The sequence below is a fragment of the Sebastes fasciatus genome, chromosome 23 (genome assembly GCF_043250625.1).
Source record: "Sebastes fasciatus isolate fSebFas1 chromosome 23, fSebFas1.pri, whole genome shotgun sequence".
Lineage (NCBI taxonomy): Eukaryota > Metazoa > Chordata > Actinopteri > Perciformes > Sebastidae > Sebastes > Sebastes fasciatus.
The window spans coordinates 19,738,959-19,758,487 of record NC_133817.1 but is presented as its reverse complement, the minus strand read 5'-3'; the positions used below and the strand labels follow the sequence as shown (position 1 = coordinate 19,758,487).

At 41.2% G+C, this 19,529-nt stretch overlaps 1 long non-coding RNA gene across 1 annotated transcript in view; it reads right to left on the bottom strand.

Moving 5' to 3' along the window:
- The window catches only part of LOC141762320 (uncharacterized), a 123,760-nt gene extending 104,441 nt beyond the window's left edge, over positions 1 to 19,319 (bottom strand). The window contains exons 1-2 of the long non-coding RNA XR_012592799.1: positions 18,313 to 19,319; positions 14,194 to 14,363 (exon numbers count right to left, since the gene is read on the bottom strand). This is a non-coding gene — a long non-coding RNA (uncharacterized LOC141762320). The remainder of the gene's footprint in view (positions 1 to 14,193; positions 14,364 to 18,312) is intronic.
- Positions 19,320 to 19,529: the final 210 nt, after the last annotated feature.

The following is a 19,529-nucleotide window of genomic DNA, read 5'->3' as shown; positions in this document are numbered from 1 at the left end:
TGAGAGCTTGTAGTAAGGCATTTAAGACTCAATTGTGGACAGAAGCAAACTGATGACTGCTTTTGTGCAGTGAATAGAAGAGAATAGAGTGACTCATGTACTTAGACTTTACTGTGAAGAATATTGTTTATCTGGCCCTTTGCCAACAAAGAGAGGCTTATGAATGGGGAGCATTACAGGACGGTACATTCAAAGCAATCAGGCCCTTTTGATGAACACACCATACTAAATGATTACGTTCCAAGGCCGAGGCAACGCACTGTAAAATCCGAACATCAAGCACGGTTATTTCTTTCTCATTTTTAAAAAACAAGTATCACACTTTATCACACACTGGTAACTGTAGTCTTAAGAAATATCTCAAGAGTCTAGTGAAATCTTAAATACTGTGAAATCAACATCATTGATGACAACCGCTTGCAGCATTATCCGGACACAAGCGCAAATTCCGTCTGATATTACCTCTAGATTGGAGATAATCAGTCGTTAAAAAAGGGAAATGAGGCAGACAGTGAATAAATAAAGGGAAATATTCATTTCTGCACCCCACGTGGGATGTGGTATGATATGTCTTTCATTTCTCTGCAGCAATCAAATTCGAGAGTGGAAATGGCAACAAGCATCCAAAGGCCTGCTGGTAGCAGCGTGCCTTGCAGACAAAGGCGCCGCTGGTGCCCTGCAAACGGCATGCTGCTTTCAGCGGCACTATGATGCCTTCACTGAACGGGCATAATAAATCATCTGCTGGAGGGGAGATGGAGAGAGAAAGGGTTGGGGGGGGGGGGGGGGGGGGGGGGCATGATGAAAGCAGGGATTGAGAGGTGGAGGTGTAGAAATACAAAGATCCGGAAGAAAAACATGGGAAAAGAGGGCGACAAAAGCATACAAGAGGCTTTTATGCTCTGTTTTATATGTTGCTTGATTCACTCCATGTTTGCTTTCTCATGCTATCCACACAACACTTCCAGGACAGCTTTTAGCTCAACATTGCCTTGAAAATGTGAATAGAATATTGATGTTAAGAGTCCTGTGGGAAGTGGTCTTTAATGTCATCCCTATGCAACGGAAATCCGCCTTGTTCTGTTTGAGTGAGCACGGACAGGAAGTACAGCTATATTTAGGAGGTAGGTTCTCTCCCATGATTAAACAAGGAGCACAACAATTAACATTTTAAAGGTTAGCCCCTCCGTAGAGAAACATGCATGTTGTCCCGAGCACCGCACATATGGCACAGTCTCTATTCTGCTCTGCTTTGCGATGCCGGCGTTGTTTACTGCATATCTTAAGAGTTTGACACAGTTAGGATGGAACACGAGCTAAGGTTCAGGGATAATCCCTCAGAGAGAGAGAGGGAGAGAAAAAAAGAGGGAGATTATGAGAAAATGATGAAAAACGGAGTAACATGCTGCAGGAAGGCAGTGTTTCGGCTGTGTTTCAACATAGGTAAGGCGCAAAAAAAGCAGACTTCAATCAAGTGATGACTAGAGTGGGTCCAATAACGAGAAAAAAGCCTCTGCAGTGCCTGATCCAACTCCGATTGCATGCAATAGCCCTCGACAAACTAAAAAAATAAGACAGCTATGCCAAAAAAGGCAGAGAAAAGGAGGCCGATGCAAATTCAGTCTGGCTAGATCCAACACAATTAGCCTCTGTTGCTCACTGTCACTGTACCACGACCCCAGAGAAACGAAGGTGGGCGGAAGAGACGCCATCTCATATCTCATGTGTTAGAATGAGACCTGAGGTAGAACCTGTCTTTTGTTCTCTTCCAGGCAGAGCCGACTATTCCCACTTGACGCCACCTCTCTCCTGCTGTACATATTGCACAACCTGCTCAGATGGTTGCAGAGAGGCTGCGATTCCCTCTGCGATTTCTCTTTGATTCACACCCAAATCTGTATCGACACATGCGCACAAAAAGGGCCCTATTAAACATGTCTACAGCAGTCACAATATATCATGGCTGTGCATATATTTACAAGACTTGTCACTTGCACTAGAGTTTAGTTGATGTGCACGAAACATAAATAGAGAGTTAGCTACAAATACTATAAGTGCCTCATGGGCACCGTAAAGTGGCACCTCCTCCGCGCTATATAAGCCTGCCAATACTGGCAGCTCACACACACAAGAGCACAAATGTACACTCACACTTCCATTTGTCAAAGACGCACACACACAAATCACTATGAAAATGCTGTGCAATAACATCATACTGTACCACATACACATGCCTGGGCTCCCAGTCAACCCAGCCCATCATGATGCTTCACTATAGCAGTACTCAAGATGGTGGGCAGGACATTTTCTTTTATTGGCCTGCCAAAGAGATGTCATTGTACTATCAGTATGAATTGGACCTCTTCTGTTGTCACGCATCGTGGTTTATTGTAGCGTGACTGACAACGCTCGAGTGCATTACCCTCATCCCTCGCTGTTGAAAACATCAAGAGCAGACCAGACACATGAAAGAATGCCAGCAGGTATATTTCATTATTTTCCTGGAGCATCAACCGCACACGCTCCAGGAGAGGTATGGAGATGATGTGCTGTAACCACAGAGGACATACAATCTCCATCTGTGTCAGCTAAGTGCAGAGTAGTATATCACTTGTGTGGTAACGCTGTGGTATACAGTATTTCTCAGTAAAGATTATTTTACTGTAGCAATAAAAATGAATATTATTGCTGTCATGCACATGTATGTATTGTATGAAGGTATACATGCTATGGACAATCTTTAATGTCACCAATGCTATGCTCATAATGACAATGCTAACATGCTGTAGCAGATACTGTATAATGTTTACCATTGATCACCTTAGTTTACTGTTGCGTGTCAAGATGCTTACATTTGCTAATTAGCTCTAAACCAGTGAGCAACTCCGGGGTCTGAAAAGTGAAGCCACTGCGAAGTGCCTTAAACTTGCATTCTTTCTAATAGCCAGCAGGGGGCGACTCCTCTGGTTGCAAAAAGAAGTCTGATTGTATAGAAGTAGTAGTGTAAGAAAATGAGCCTACTTATCACTTGATTTATTACCTCAGTAAACATTGTAAACATGAGTTTATGGTCTCAGTCGCTAGTTTCAAGGCTTCTTCAATACAGCATGATGTTCATTTAGGAAATTATGGTCCAATGTAATGTAATGTAATGAGTAAAGTAGACCATAAAGCAGGGGATGATTTAGGGCGTGGCTACCTTGTGATTGACAGGTCGCCACCATGGCGTTGTCCGGTCTGGGAGTTGTTTGTGTTATTGTCTTGCAACTTTAACCCTTTCATAGTGTGTTTCCAGTTCAGGAAGGTTAATTATAACCTATCTGGTCGCCTAAAAAGTTTTATTCAGCGTTCGGTTGTACTTGGTTCCACCCTCTTGTGTCGCATCTAGTTGCAAAAAAACAAAATGCCGAACTTGATGATTCAAAACTGCAGTCCACAAACCAATGGGTGGCGTCACAGTGACTATGTCCACCTCTTATAAAGGGTCTATGCACTAAACACACAGTACAACTAAGGCTGATGGGTAGGTATTTGGTCATAAACCAAAGTTTTGAACAAATTGAAATTAATTTCCAACCATCAGGTGGATCCCCACCTATTACAATTCATCTGGAGGGGAACATGAACATCTGTACCCAATTTCATAGCAATCCATCCAATTTTCTTTCAAGATACTTCAGTCTGGATTAAAGTGGTGGTCCAATCGGCCGAGAGAGCCATGCCGCTAGCATCGCTGAGAAGAAAAAGAACATGATTTGCTAGAGTGGCATTTTTCCTACTTCTCCTTTCCGATGAAGACACACTACTTAATCTACATTTGCTCACAAGACAATACTCGAGGGCAGCTGACATAGAAAGGGGAGCTTGTGGGGAGGAGGAAAAGAAAATCAAAGCATCAGATCAGTACTGCGCTAATCTCATTGCCATTTAGACCAAAATTGATTTCCATAGGAAGGAGCCCCGGCCTCAGGGCCTCCGCAGCCCAGTCTCATCGTTCAGAGCCTGTGGCCTTATTCAATAGGAGCTAAAGGCCAAACTGGTGTTTATAAGGGAGGTAATTAGCTTAGTGTCTTGCCATGCTAAGTAGCAGCCCCTCCAAATCAATCCAGTCACTGTGACCCACTCTGCAGGGTCACCTGCCTCTTTTACTGACTGAGCACAGGAAGTAGTAGTAGGTACTACTTTGCATCATCTCTTTGAGCAAATAGTTGCACTCAAGCACTGTGTTTATTGAACTGGTGAGTTTATAGATTGTCTCTTTCTTTTCCATTCTGACGTGCTGTCAACAAAACCTCTCCTTTTAGCCAGAGAGGGATATGCAGAAGCTGTTATGACGGGTTCACATGATTATAGGGAAAGTGTGATCTAGAACATGGACAGATGGATGGATGAGTGGATGGACAATAAGTAAAGTACGCCATAGGCAGACAGAGGATGGGGAAAAAAGAAGTGTACAAGCCTCTCCATCATACACTGAAGCCATGGCAACAGCGATAATGGTTGGGATGACAACTGAAAATACAATTATTTTATATCTATAGATTGTCCTGAACTTTCTGTTTGGCTTCATGTGTGAGTGGAGCCAAGCAGAACAGAAAGAGACTTTGAAAGAAATCTTTGGCAGTCTCTGTAAATAAATAGCATCATTAAACCCACAACTATATGGTCCATCCATTGTAAACTGTCAGAAGCCTTTTCTCGTGTCAAGGACCAACAACAAACTGATGTGCACACCCTTTATGTACTCATGTTAACCTCTATAACCTGAAATACCCTGAGATGCGGAGTCACATAGGCAGACAGAATGACACAGAGATTGATAAATAGACACATAAAGCACAGGCTGTGGATGGTGTTGAGAGTCTAAGGGGGTAAACTTTAACAGACAGAACGAAACCTCTAGAGAAAAAGGAAAAATTCAGGCGCTAAAGCTGAGCGGTCCTCCAATCTTACCGGGCAGATTGCTGTACTGTAAATATGTCCCACTTGGTGGGAATCAGTGTAAAAGGCAGCTAGCAGCTGGTGCTTAGCGGGGTCCTGCTGGCCCAAGCCCACAGCCACCCCGGCTCACTGATGAAGACAGATGGATTGGGCCACAGCCCCGACGCAGGAAACACACCCCCGAGCCGGCAGATTAGAGCCAAGCCTCCAATGGAGCCCTGATAGCCCGCTGAGGGAGAGAGAGCAGACTGGGCAGACAACTAATGCTTGGTGCACAGGCACCTCTTCACATGAACTTTTGAACCAAGGAGATGATATGGAATGAGGTCGGCTGAATGTCAATGGTTGAGTGAAATGGTGCACAGCGGAACTGCAAACGGCGGGATTTTTTAGAAAGATCATTAAATTTATCAGCAGGTAAATGAACAGCTTCCCATGTATTCAAATCATTTTGGGTAGAAAACGACCAGTAGTGCTTTAAAGCTTCAGTAGGCAACAATTCTTTCGGCATCATTGGGCAAAAATTCCATAATAACCTTTCAGCATACTGTAATTCAAGTGTTCTGAGAGATAACTAGACTTCTGCACCTCCTCATGGCTCTGTTTTCAGGCTTTAAAAAGTCTAGCCCGTGACGGAAGAATTTGACCAATCACAGGTAATTTCAGAGAGAGAGCGTTCCTATTGGCTGTGCTCCAGTTGGTGAGCGGTGCTTGGTATTTCCTCATGGCTGCCGGGTCACAAACTTTCTCATTTTACAGCTGAACCGTGCACTACAAGATGTTTCTGAAAACATTTGAGAATATTGATTCATATTTGATCAGCGCTGCCAGTTTGACCGTTTGGTCGGAGTTCGAGAGTGATTGACAGCCAGCTCTCATAGCCGGCAGCTGGACGGCAGACTCCAGATGAGCTCTGACTGGTCGTTGGGAGCACCGGAGGACACCGAGGCACATGATTTCTTTCAGATTACCTGTCTCATGTACTACTGTCATGATATAGTGACCGTTTCATAAAAATAACTTTTTTTTTAAATCACATTTGCTCCATTTCTAACCACTGCTGCTTTAACAAATTACTTCTCAATGACAAGGTTATTTGATGCAGTTGGCCAATAACACCTTGCATGTTTACACTGACGTGGTAACAGAACCTCTAGGTAGCACAGTGCTGTATAGCTGTGTTGGGTGTGATGTTTTCCTTTCTCTAAAAACCTCTTCATTGTTTGGATGGCATCCATCCATAAAGTAAAGGGGTGTTGGCTATGAAGGCTAATGTTGAGAGAAATTACATTTATAAGAACCAGCTGTATGTTTAGGGAAATGCAGATTGTTTTGTCCGTACACTGATGGACCTTAATGTTGAACTGAAATATAACCTTATGTTAATCTGTGCTAAATTTCAAGATACAAGTAGCTTACATTGCTGGCACTCTGACAACCCACGCAGCTCATTATTTTCAAATGCACTTTTTGTTTGTTAGCGTTGGCTTCACTTGCTACACTGCTTGGAAATGTTACACGCAACTATGCAAAACCATACAAGAAGGCCAACTGTAATACATCTCTTTACCAAGCTCTCCAAAAAACCTCAACACACAAAAATGATCTTGTGACAGCACATCAGACAGACACAGCGTTTTACTAATATACACCCACCATTCCATATGCATTGAAGCAACATGGCACAGTGGAGCAGTCGGCGCTGGATCACTGACTATGAGACAAGTTAATGCTGCAGTAGGCAGTATATTTGTTGGCATCATTGGGCAAAAATTCCATAATAACCTTTCAGCATATTGTAATTCAAGTGCTCTGAGAGATAACTAGACTTCTGCTCCTCCTCATGGCTCTGTTTTCAGGCTTTAGAAAATCTAGCCCGTAACTGGAGACTTTGACCAATCACAGGTCATTTCATTGAGAGAGCGTTCCTATTGGCTGTGCTCCGGTCATGTGACCAGAACTTGGCGTTCCTTCACCAGATTTCACAATGGCGGCAGCATCACAAACTCTCTCATTTTACAGCTAAACCATGTACTACAAGATGATTCTGAAAACATTTGAGGAGAGAAATAGGCATTAACATAACATAATATTGATTAATATTTGATCAGCGCTGCCTAGTTTGACTGTTTGGTCACAGTTTGCGAGTGATTGACAGCCGGCTCTCATAGACGGCAGCTGGACAGCGGACCTTAGATCAGCTCTTACTGCTTTTTTTCCTCCGGTATGTGAAATCTTGCAGATGGCGTTAGGAGCACCGGAGGACACAGAGGCACATGATGTTTTTCAGGTTATCTGTTAACATATTTAGCTTTCAGATACAACACGTACAACAAAAACCTCTACCAAAACAAGGCACAATTCACGACCAGTGTGCTAAGACCAAGTGACTGAGAGGGCCAGAGCTGGTGAGAGCTCCAGTAGCCCCGGGAGGATAAGATTGATCGGTAAAGCCCCTGCTAGGTGTGTTACAGTTGGCTCAGGCTCATCTCTGATTGACTTAGTGTGATGAGAGCATAATTAAGACTGCAGCACATTAACAGATGGCCGCAGCATCACACTGAGAGTGAGTTTGAGAGAAGATGCCTGGTGTGCATGTTATAGCATAGCGGACGGCCTTACCAAAGCATGCAGTGTCTACAGATGCTAGTTGAAGTAGCTAGAACTTTTAAAAAAAGAGTGCTACAACATAGATTTATGATTTTTTTTTTATGATAATAGGGAGAGTTGGCGTACTGTTCTGTGAAGTAAGACACACACCGACCACGTTGTGTAGCATCTCGTCAGCTGATGCATAGCACATATACCGAACACGCCATGCAGACAGAGGGAGCAGCCGTGCCAAGATCCGGGCAGTAAATGTGATAAAATTGCTGCTTTTCTGGAGAGTTGACAGGGATCGAAGCTGGGAAATAGGACTTTGGTGTATCCTGACTTGGCCACCAATGTCTGGTCTCAAGTTGAAAATAATGGTGTTTTGACACGAGTCAAACGACCAGCTGTGGGTTATCTTTAAATCACCTAAAAGTTGTCTATGTAACTTGTGCTGTAATGGTGCAATTGCAAGATATTGGCACATTGAATTTCCCCTAATTTCCCTGATTTAAACATATCATTTGATAACAACTAACAAAGGAACAAATATTTTCTCCTCATGAGGAACCGTGTTTACTGTATTCCTTGTTTTGTCAGGTAATTACAAAGTCAGACTAGTGTAATATCACATTAAACATATAGCAAGAACTACAGATGTCTCAGCATGACCTAGAAAAACATGTCTAAGCAGACCGATTACTGTAATATGTCTTTACATGTCTCTTTAAAAAGCTGACAAGACAGCTTCAGTCGATGCTTAACGCTTCTAGTCACGAAAACCAAGAAAGTAGAGCACATCACTTCAGTTTTCAGATCTTTGCACTGGTTTCCTGTGAGCCGTTGAACAGATTTTAAAATATTATTATACATTCATGAAGCACTGAATGGTTAAGGGCCAAAATACATTTCTGATTGGCTGCTATGTGACAAACTATGAAGACCTCTCAGGTCATCTGGGACAGGTCTACTTACAGAGCCCAGAGTCACCAAGATGGAGAAGCAATGTTCAGCTGAAAAAACTCTAGAAAATTTTGAAGTCTCCTCCAACTCTCAGCTCTTTTAAAATCAAGATTTATAACTTTTCTGCCACTGCATTTTATTACATTACATTTTCTCACTGTGCTGTTATTGCAATTATTCTTCTGTTTTGACAGTTTTATTACATTGCAGCTTATTTTTATCTCCCACTTAATTAAATGAATATGTTTTTAGACCACATCCATACAGTCCGTGTCTTTTTATACTGCCTTGTATTTCTTTGTGCTATACAATAAACTTGCATTGCCTTCTATTTTTATAATAAAGTGATTGAGGTTTATCTATGACATGCATGGACCAGGACAGAGAAGAGCCGTGAAGTCAGGAAATTGACATTAATGTCAGTTACATAGCAATATCTGTATATAGTTTCATAACATTAAATTTGCAGTTTGCTAATATTAGCCAACATTATCAACTGTAAGCTACATGTTACACAAGAGTGTAATGGCTAAACTACTAAACTAAATTGAGCAGCAGTTTGTTTTATTTCTTTTGAATTTCTATTTATCATTTGTAGGAGGAAGATTGTGTTACTTCTTCTTTCAAATTTACATAGTCTCGCTTTAACATCAAGTCAGCCACATCCCATAAGTACAGTACAACTGCATCTCCTAACCGCCTACATCAACACTCCCACTGTTAAATGCTTTGTAGTCCAATGTTTACAACAACGAAAACAAAAAAATGGTTGAGGATTAACATTCATGAAATGTCCTGGAACTTTATTTAACAAGTGACTTGCACGGCAGGTCTGCTCATTGTGTTTACTTCTATTTTCCAGTTTTCATCCCGGCTTTCATTCTCCCTGTCTTTTGTTTAGTTTTGCCCCATCCAAATAGGATAAAAAAGTTAATAGAGGAGAGGAACCTCAGGGAGCAGATGAGAAAACAGTAGTCACGATTCAAGCCACATACAATTTGATGACATGACCAGAAAAATCAATAGGAATTCATTGTGAGAAACCCCCTCAGAGCTTCACTGCCAGAACAAAAGAACAATTCAGTGCTGTCTAGCTGAAGCGGTAATAGCCCAGTAAAGTCATTCTCCTGCAGGAATCAAACCATGCGTGCTGAAGCAGTGCATTATCCTTCTCATGGCTTACCCCCCGCCGCCAGCCCCCTTTCCCGTTCATCACATATACCAGGGCGCTAAACTCTGATAGCGTTTTCTTTTGAAAACAGCATTTACAATTTGAGGGCAGTAGAAAACAAGCAACGAAATGAAAAGTTTGCAGAAAGGCAGAGAAACAAAAGTGTTTCTTCTGTTCTTTTGGCAGCCAGTTAGCTGCTTTTGTTGAACTCTGCAGAGAAGTCATAACCAGTTTGTAAATCCGAGGGAGATACAAGCAGCTGCTGCTAGCTTTCCAGCTGTGGTTAGCTCTCATGCCAATCTCTGATTTAAGGGTCTGTATATGCCACAAACATAATTGTTGGATGCCAGTGCATATAAATAATAAAGTTACTTGTAGTTATAAAATCAACATATGTTAAAAAAAACAAACACACTATTGGCAGAGAGGAAGCTTTTCTTCACCATCTACAGATGGTTTTAACAGTTCCGATAAAATGTACACTGCGGCTTGCTGAAATTTGACCCCTATAGACTGTGATTCCACTCAGCCCTTTTTTTCTGCACCTTCATGCAACTTCCAAAATATTTTGTATTCCCTTGTGTTGCTGGTGCTTTCTCTAGTCTGCCCGAATGCTGCTCATCTACATTTTTCAGTTTTTCTCCCACAGCTCCTCTTCGCTGTTCTCTGGCTCAAATACGGATGGATTTCACCATTCGCCAGGCAGTTATTCCCCAAAGGATTCCCTTTCAATGGTTTGTTTCTCTTTGGGGTGGAAAATATTCTCTTCATTTCCAAATATGGACATTCACCAGTTTATCTAGTAATGACATAATTCCCATTCACAATTAAAATGTTTAGGTTTGATTAAAAGTTCGATTGTGTTCAAAGTCTCTGTGTGACCAGGCCTTTACTGTGTATCTATTATGTATAATTGTATTAGGTGCTGGACAAACTAGAAACAAGTTGTTAAACAGAGACAATCCCATGACAAAACTTGTTCAATATGCCGCTGTATACATACCTCTCCATTTAAAGCAGAGGTAGGCAGAATATTTTTGGCATCATTGCGCAAAAATTCCACAATAACCTTTCAGCATATTGTAATTCAAGTGTTCTGAGAGAAGACTAGATTTCTGCACCTCCTCATGGCTCTGTTTTCGGGTGACTTTGGCCAATCACAGGTCATTTCAGAGAGAGAGGGTTCCTATTGGCTGCTCATTCAACAGAGGCAGCTGTCGATCACTCACGAACTTGAGAAAGTTTGTGACCCGGCCACCATGTTAATGAAATACCAAACACCGCCCACCATCCGGAGCAAACTTTCTCATTTTACAGCTAAACAGTACACTACAAGATGTTTCTGAAAACATTTGAGGCGAGAAATAGGCATTACAGTATCAGAATGTTGATTCATATTTGATCGTCGCTGCCTAGTTTGACTGTTTGATCAGAGTTTGCGAGTGATTAACAGCTGCTCAGAGACGGCAAGGCTCCAGCTCGGCTCTGATTGGTTGTTTTCTTCCGGTCTGTGAAATCTTGCAGATGCCATTAGGAGCACCGGAGGACACAGAGGCACATGATTTTTTCCAGATTACCTGTCTCATGCACTACTATCAGGACATAGTGACCGTTTTATAAAAATAACTTTTTTTAAATCATATTTGCTCCAATCTTGCCTACTGCTGCTTTGATTGACAATTGACAGAATAAACCAATATAGAGAAAAGCAAGAGAAAACTCCCATGAATTATCAATCATGCAACCAAAAGAAAGGCAAACTTCATCACTGAGAACCCTTCACACACACCCTTCACCAATCCTTCCAGCTATTCCCATCAGGCAGCCGCTTCAGAGCACCTCTGGCCAAAAAGAGAACTTACAAAAACTCTTTCATTCCCACTGAAATATCTATTTTAAACAGTGTGGCGTCCACACAGCAGTCCACACAGCAATCCACACAGTAGTACATTGCTTAGCTCCCGTGCTGGTTCTCCTGTCTGCTTCTCCAAATTGTGAGCATGCCGACCGCCATCTAAGTTACTGCATGCAACACACAGACCATCAGGATGTATATATACACTGTAAATGTAGCAACGTCATCATGCAGAAACATACGTCAGGTCACGTCGGAAAGTTTTTAGAAAGGCTTGGGGAAAATAGCATTTTGACACTAAAACATACATACTTGGACCAAAATGTGAATGTTCAGATTTGAATGCAGAAGGAACACCACTGGGAAGCTACAGCATGAAATACATTTTTTTTTTTTTTTAATAAAATAAATAATAGACCTGTCCGTCCTTTTAAGTGCTTCTCGGATGATATGTTATAAATTATCTGCTTATGGATCAAAATAGGAATTTGTATTGTCTGCTTGTTTTACATCGACTATGTTGTTACACAAGGAGTGTGCTCATGCTGTAGCAAAACCAGCTGTGTGATGTTAATTGTTAGTTTAGTTAGCATGACACTGGCAAAGTAATGATAGCGATAATAACATCTAAACGTCAATTCTTTTTAACACCACTAATTTCTTCAATGCATAAACGCAATCATTCTTCCAGAGGTTGTACCAGGCTCAGTTTTAAAGCTAGAGTGAAGATACTGTCATCATATGAAACTAGAAAACCTAAGGAATCCATGTCATAGTAGCTTGTCGCGAAAAAGGTTAAATAACGCTCCAAACTTGCGCTAAATTTTGGCAAGAAAAACTGTCATGGCCATTTTCAAAAGGGTCCCTTGACCTCTGACCTCAAGATATGTGTATGAAAATGGGTTCAATGGGTACCCACGAGTCTCCCCTTTACAGACATGCCTACTTGATGATGATCACATGCAGTTTGGGGCAAGTCATAGTCAAGTCAGCACACTGACACACTGACAGCTGTTGTTGCCTGTTGGGCTGCAGTTTGCCATGTTATGATTTGAGCATATTTCTTATGCTAAATACAGTACCTGTGAGGGTTTCTGGACAATATTTGTCATTGTTTTGTGTTGTTAATTAATTTCCAATAAGAAATATATATACATTTGCATAAAGCAGCATATTTGACCACTCCCATGTTGATAAGAGTATTAAATACTTGACAAATCTCCCTTTAAGGTGCATTTTGAACAGATAAAAAATGTGCGATTATGCGATTACTACGATTTACCACAAACTGCATGGGATTATCATCAAGTGGGCATGTCTGTGAAGGGGACAAAGGACCCCTTTGAAAATGGCTATACCAGTTTTTCCTCGCCAAAATTTAGCGTAAGTTTGCAGCGTTATTTCACTTCCTTTGTGACAAGCAACTATGACATGGTTGGTACCAATTGATTCTTTATTTTTTCTAGTTTCATATGATGCCAGTATCTTCACTCTAGCTTTAAGACCGATCCCGTTACAACCTAAAAATCGCAAGTTGCATTAATGCATTAAAGAAAATAGTGGCGTGTTAAAACTAGTAATTTTGAAATTGGTGCTACATGACCAGAGAAAAGGCCGCTCTCCCCCGGGCTGCGGCTATTGGATAAGCTTGACCAAAGTCTATAAAGCTCTATAAATAAGGGCAGCAAGGCAGAGCTACAGTGGAATGCATCTAAAATATCAACACTAGTCATCAATTTATGGAGCCAACTTTTCAAAGAGTTATATGATGATGTGCTGATGCAAGAAGAACAGTAATTGTTATTGATTTTGCTGATTCAGATGAAAATATCCTCATTGACACATTTCCAGTCTGCTTTTTAAACTGTCAATATCCTTCAATGTTATAGCAATAGATGACTAGATAAACAAAGCTTACAATATGAAGTACTTTTGGGATGCATTAGGATTAACATTACCAATATTTTTTTTAATTAGTGAAATGATTATACTGGCATAAAACAAACATTTGATGTCTTGGTTGGTGTGAAAGTCAGTAGCTCAGCATCTCTTGGGTTTGTTATCAACTTTTTCCACAGTAAAACAGTGATATTTCTTAGTTTAATTCAGTACTCTAGTATAATAGTACTCTGGCTATAATATAAAATGATGTTCAAGTAATGATGCAGGTACATCTATGGCAGCAATAGATGTAAAATATGAGCAACCTTCCCTGGTGGTTAGATGAACTATTGCCACTGGTTTCCACATATGGTGCCATTCCTTTCAGCCAAGGACCCAGCATGGACCCAGCACGGATCGGCCGGGGCCCCATCACGGAGGGAGGGGAAATCCAAGGTGGCTTCATCTGTACTTTATACTGAGAGGTTTACTTTCCACTGCCCTTACTGTGCCATCCTTCCTGCTCTTATGTAACCCCTGAGCTGTTTTTTTTTTTTTAACAGCAAACCCTTATGGGGACAACCCTTCAAAATCTCACCTGACCTTATGTTTATTCATGTGTGTAGGAGAAACAAGAAAAGGCCTCTTCACAGCTGAACTAGCCAGGCAGAACTAAGGTGATCACCCAAGAGAGCGGCGATGAAGAGAGCCTAACATTTAATTTAATATACACCCCCACAGAGAATGAGAGGGGTTGACAGCGAGGTGTTGGATGAGGGCAAAAGAGTACCTTTTAGCATGGCTGGCCTGATGCAAGTCTTGATGCAGCTGGCCTCTGGTCCCGCTGTGCAGACTGCTGAACCCCAGGTGCTGGAGTGGAAGCCGGGATCGAGAACCCTTGATGGGCACGGGAGTTCAGTAAACAGGGTCACCATTTGCTGACCTTCGGAGGATGACTCACTGGAAAGGATAGAGGCATATGATAATGAGAGAACTGCAGTAGTGTGGTTCAAGTGCTAGATAAGAGAGTCTCAATAGGCATGGGCTTAGCATACAAAGCAATGTAAATACTTTGAAATATTTAGGGTGAAATGCTGTCACAGGTAGTATTCATGTGTTTTACAGAAGATCCCGCAACTTAACCCTCAATGTCAAGCTTTCCCAAGCTTTTGGGTTTAAGTAGATTTAGCTTTTTTTTCCAATTTCGACACTGTCTGGAAGTATCATACAGTATATACTGTATATATATATATATGTTTATCTGTTTGTTCCACCAATATATACAAACTGTGATAAATATGATCTGATAAGATTCTGTGTAGAGTAGTACAGATTGCCATCTGCACACAAAAAAACTCCCTTGGTTTAACCCTGAATACAAGATGATCGTAATGCTACTACATTATAAAGGACAAAGGTATTCACAGGATACAGTGCTAGCTTTTAGAGATCACAGTTTTTGAGTAACTTCTGACCTTTCAGCTCTGAAGCGTAGGCCTTTACTTGGTTTCCACAACATTGAATATTCTGCTGTGTATTCTACAATAGCTGTTTCAATGTATGCCACACCAAATAATATGGAGTAGAGCCAGTTTAGAATTAATTGAATCTAATAGAAATGCAAAAAAACAAGAATCTGGTGATGCCAGTAGGTCTTAAAAGTGAATACATGTATAATGTACAGGTGATGCATGACTGCATTTGAAAGAAAGGTATGCTCATCTGAGACTTTTATCAAGTCTTTCTGCTTGCTTTCACGTTTTTATTGGAGAGCAACCCCAAAACAGTGCTGGCAATAATGACCATTATCTGTTTGGCCCTTTTAGCAGTTTAAAACATGGATCAAGTGACTGACTATGGATGATGCTCCACAAAAGAATTCTGAACTTTGTGCTGTGAAACTTAAAAATGACATGGGACATTTACTTTTTTTCTGAGATATGGCTTGTATTTTTGACATTATATTTAAGATATTGTTTTATGTGTTTTTGTTGTTACACATGTTGATTTTAAAAGGTTTCATTTTATATGTATAACCTGCTTTATTGGTCTTGCTTTTAACGACATTACTTATTTACTTTGTTGTCTCTTTTGTTGTTTGTTACTATGTGACCAAACTAGTTTTCTCTCTGTGGATGTATAAAAAGCTGTCAGTCTAATTTAATTATTTATTTATCACCATAAAGTACTTTTTTTCAAAATATTTACTTTGCAGTCAAACTAAATTTGCCACAAAGTGTGATAAAGGATGAATACTAAGTCATTTTCCTCTATATTGTTAGAACAAAGGTTGAACCCAGCGCTACACCTTCATGCAGTGGTTTTTGAAAAATACTGCACAAATCGGCAGGAAGAAATACAGTATGTCTCTTCCAAGAACACACATTCACACACGCACATACGTATGTACGTGTGCAAACACACATGCCTGCATTCCCCCTGATCTCTTTTTGTCTTGTACTCCTCTTCAGCATTCAAAGCATTTGAAACTAGCAGTCAACTCGTCATCATTCAGCTGAGGCAATAGTCCTCCTCCGAGGACGGCGCAAGTCAAAAAATTAAACTTCACTCATCGTGCCATTAAAAACAACCTGGAGTATTTGAAGCTGTCAGGTGAAAATCCCCCATAAGCTGCTGAACACAACAGAGCAGATACACGAGTGGAGCAGAAAGATAAAACACGCCATCTATTCTTGCGAGTTTCTCTTTGAAACTTCTCTTCAGTGTGCCTCTGAGATGGAGGTTCTTTGCTCCCTGCAGAGCTGCTCCAGCTTCTCCTCTCCCTGGAGAGATTTGCAGAGCGAGACAAACACCTTGGGTTTCTCTGCGGCTGTGTGTTCTCCAAAATTCGCCCCAGGCAACTTTAAATTAATACCTAGCACTGCCTTTCCCCTGATAATTATGTATCATCACCCATGAATGCTATAAACGGAGGATGTTTAGTGCTTTTATAATAGGGCTAAACTGTTCTGCTAAAATCTTGTGCCGGATGTAATGAATGTTGCATCTTTCAGAAATGTGCTGAACGTCTCTACAATTGCAGGGAGCTCTGCAGGTTCAAAATATTTACATGTTATTACAGCTCTGTGCCTTCCAGCTATGGCTCCTTTTGTTGTAGGGAAGCTATCTGTGCTTCCTTACAAACCAGGACAGGCTTTGTTCACCACTACTACAAGTAGAATGCGGCTCTTCTCTCAATAATGGGCAGATTGACAAGCCTGTGGAGGTTTATAACGGACAACAATTCTCCCAGGCTCGCTGAATGGCGGAGACATGTCTCTCCTGACGCTACAGTACGCGCCCTCTGTTGCAAGGAGACTCTGCGATTAGCCGCGAATTCATTCCTGACATGATAATTGCTGTCAAATTACAGCCAACCACCAACAATTATGATGGGTGCTGACAGGTGAAGTGTGCTTGTCGCCGTGCTGCGCACACACACAGTATGTTTATAGGCGAGAGAGTACACACAATTTACACACGCCGACACAATTTACAGTTGTTCAAGGTCCCTCGGTCAAGCAATGCAGCTCCATCGACTCGCAACTGTTGTGCTGACTGTGGCGGTGGGGTAATTAAATGCTTTGTGATGAACTGGGAACTTTCTCCCTTGTGTGAATGTGTCTTCTTTTATCAAACACCAGTAACTCATCTACAGCCCTCTGAACCACGTCTGTACCAGAGGGAGATTTCTGCATGCTTTAACGCATCGGCCGTGGTGCCAAAGGATGTGAAATCTATGAAGAGGAGCAGGTTAACAACTGAGCCAATTACATCCTTACGAAAATCATTTGAAAGTAAGGACATGACAAAGATGCAAACCATGATTTTTTAACTCTGTGTATTGATTAGGGCTGACCCGAATGCTTCAGGGTTTTGACCGTTGCCATGGTATTCAACCTCAAAACCAGTATTCAAATGCTTCGTTTTTTTTGTTTATATATATATATATATATAAGCATATAATAATAATAACAATAATAGTAATAATAATAATAATAATAATAATAATAATAATATAGTCCATGAGATAAAGAATAATCCCATAACATTATTAATATTCAACATTTATTATTATTAGTTATATTGCAAAAGCAGACTCCCTGTAGACCAAATTGCTATATTACAACGCATAACAAGCAGGTGATGGTGTAAAGTGATTTTTGGAGGTAAATTGGTCATACATTTTCAGTATATGAAGGCCAACATATTAATTCAATAATAGGCCTCTCTCTGACATTTTGTCATAGTAGGAAAAGCACAGGTGTTACTAATAACATTACCGATGGCTCTGTTCTATTCAAGTGTTACAGGGAGAGTGACAGTGAGCCAGCATGCACCATACCAGGAATCTAAACTCAAAGCAGCTAAATGGAACTCAGCCATTATTAATTTCATTATTTACACTTGCTTTTTCCTATGGCTACAAGCCAAAATGTCTTCCGTGAAAAAGGCCTATTACGTTGTATATTTTCCACTTTATTTGTACCTTTATATACTCTGGCTATGGACCTCTGCTCCTTTTTTTAACAAGACTACAGTCAGCTAGCTGCTCTGTGAGAAACAGTGATGCTAATTGACTCTTTAACCTTAGCCTAAACACAGAGTAGCATTACAGCTGAGGGTTGGTGGGAGTGTCATTCATTTAAACCACAGTACCGTTATTGGACAGTAAAAATGAATGACAGACCAAAATGTTCAGCTGTTAGCATGGCTGGAAACCATATAGCCTACTGTTTATTACCAAACAATAGATAACTTTATGTTAGCATGTCAGGTTCAATCATATTCAGTGGCGTTTTTAGTTAAACAAATGTCAACCTTACGTTGAACAAATTAACGGCAGCATATAATGTGCTATTTCACATTTCCCAGTTTAACACAGGTGATAAACCGAATAGGCACATACCTGTTCTCTGACGAAAGTGTTCCAATCCACGTACTTCCAGAAGTACACAATGTAGTGCACTGTGTGCACTCTGTACTCACTTGAGTAGTGCGTACATTTCAGCGGGGTAGGATCGTCTCAAATCGAATACTCTGCGGCGCACTGACCGGAAATGACGATGGCAACATTTGACCGCGGCTCGCTACCCGCCAAAATATCTTCTGAAAAAAATGAAAGCAGAGTGGAAATTACGTTTCCAACGTCGTGACCTACGCCTGAGATGTGTCCTCCTGTTGGCTAAAGATGCACCGGTATGTTTAGGTATTGTATTGTTTTATTACAATCTGTTATCGCCGTGTTTGAATAGTGCTCGTGGCTCCGCCCCTTCCGCTACGTAGCCAAGATGGCGACAATTCAGTGTGGAAAGTGTCCAGCGTTCTACACTCAACGATCTGACCGTTCTGAGTGCAACATCCGGGTACTTTGAGTGCACTGCATTTTGCCGTACTTCCCAGTGTGAACGCACTTAAGCACTCAAAATAGTAAGTGTAAGTACAGAAGTACGCGGATTGGAACACACTAGCATAGTGTGTTCCAATCTGTCTCCTGACAAGATAGCAGCTAGCCAATTCAACCACCAATCAAATTGCAGCAGTGAAACGTCACTCAGTCGCGCGCGCTCGCACATGGTGAGTTCAAAAGCGCTAGTGATGGGAATTCGGCTCTTTTTAGTGAGCCAGATCATTTGGCTCAGCTCACCAAGAAGAGCCGGCTCTTTCAGCTCCCAAACGGCTCTTCGTTTTACCACTTCTGCCTTCTATAATTCAGCCAAATTTAGCGCCGTTTTGACCTATGATTAGTATGTGTGCACATATATCACTTAAATTATTCAATATAATTATACTAAACCTTATAATTTCCAGAATACCATACTTTTACATGCTGCTTCGTTTCCGACTGTCACTCATCTTGTCTGCTATTCGCACACAGCATTCCTCTCTCACTTTCCCTCCTCCTCTCCCTCGTGCTCTGTACCTGTAGACCCCCGCCCCTCCCTGCTAGATGGGATGATCCTTGTCTGTCATCACCTGATTGGTTGCACGGACGTCATTAAAACAACATTCAGTCACAGTCAGTGCATGGAGTGCCTGTGGCGCGGAGAAGGTCATCCTATTATTCTTAATTAATTAAAAAAGAAAAAGAAAAAAACGGCTCTCGGTCGGGAGCCGGCTCTTATC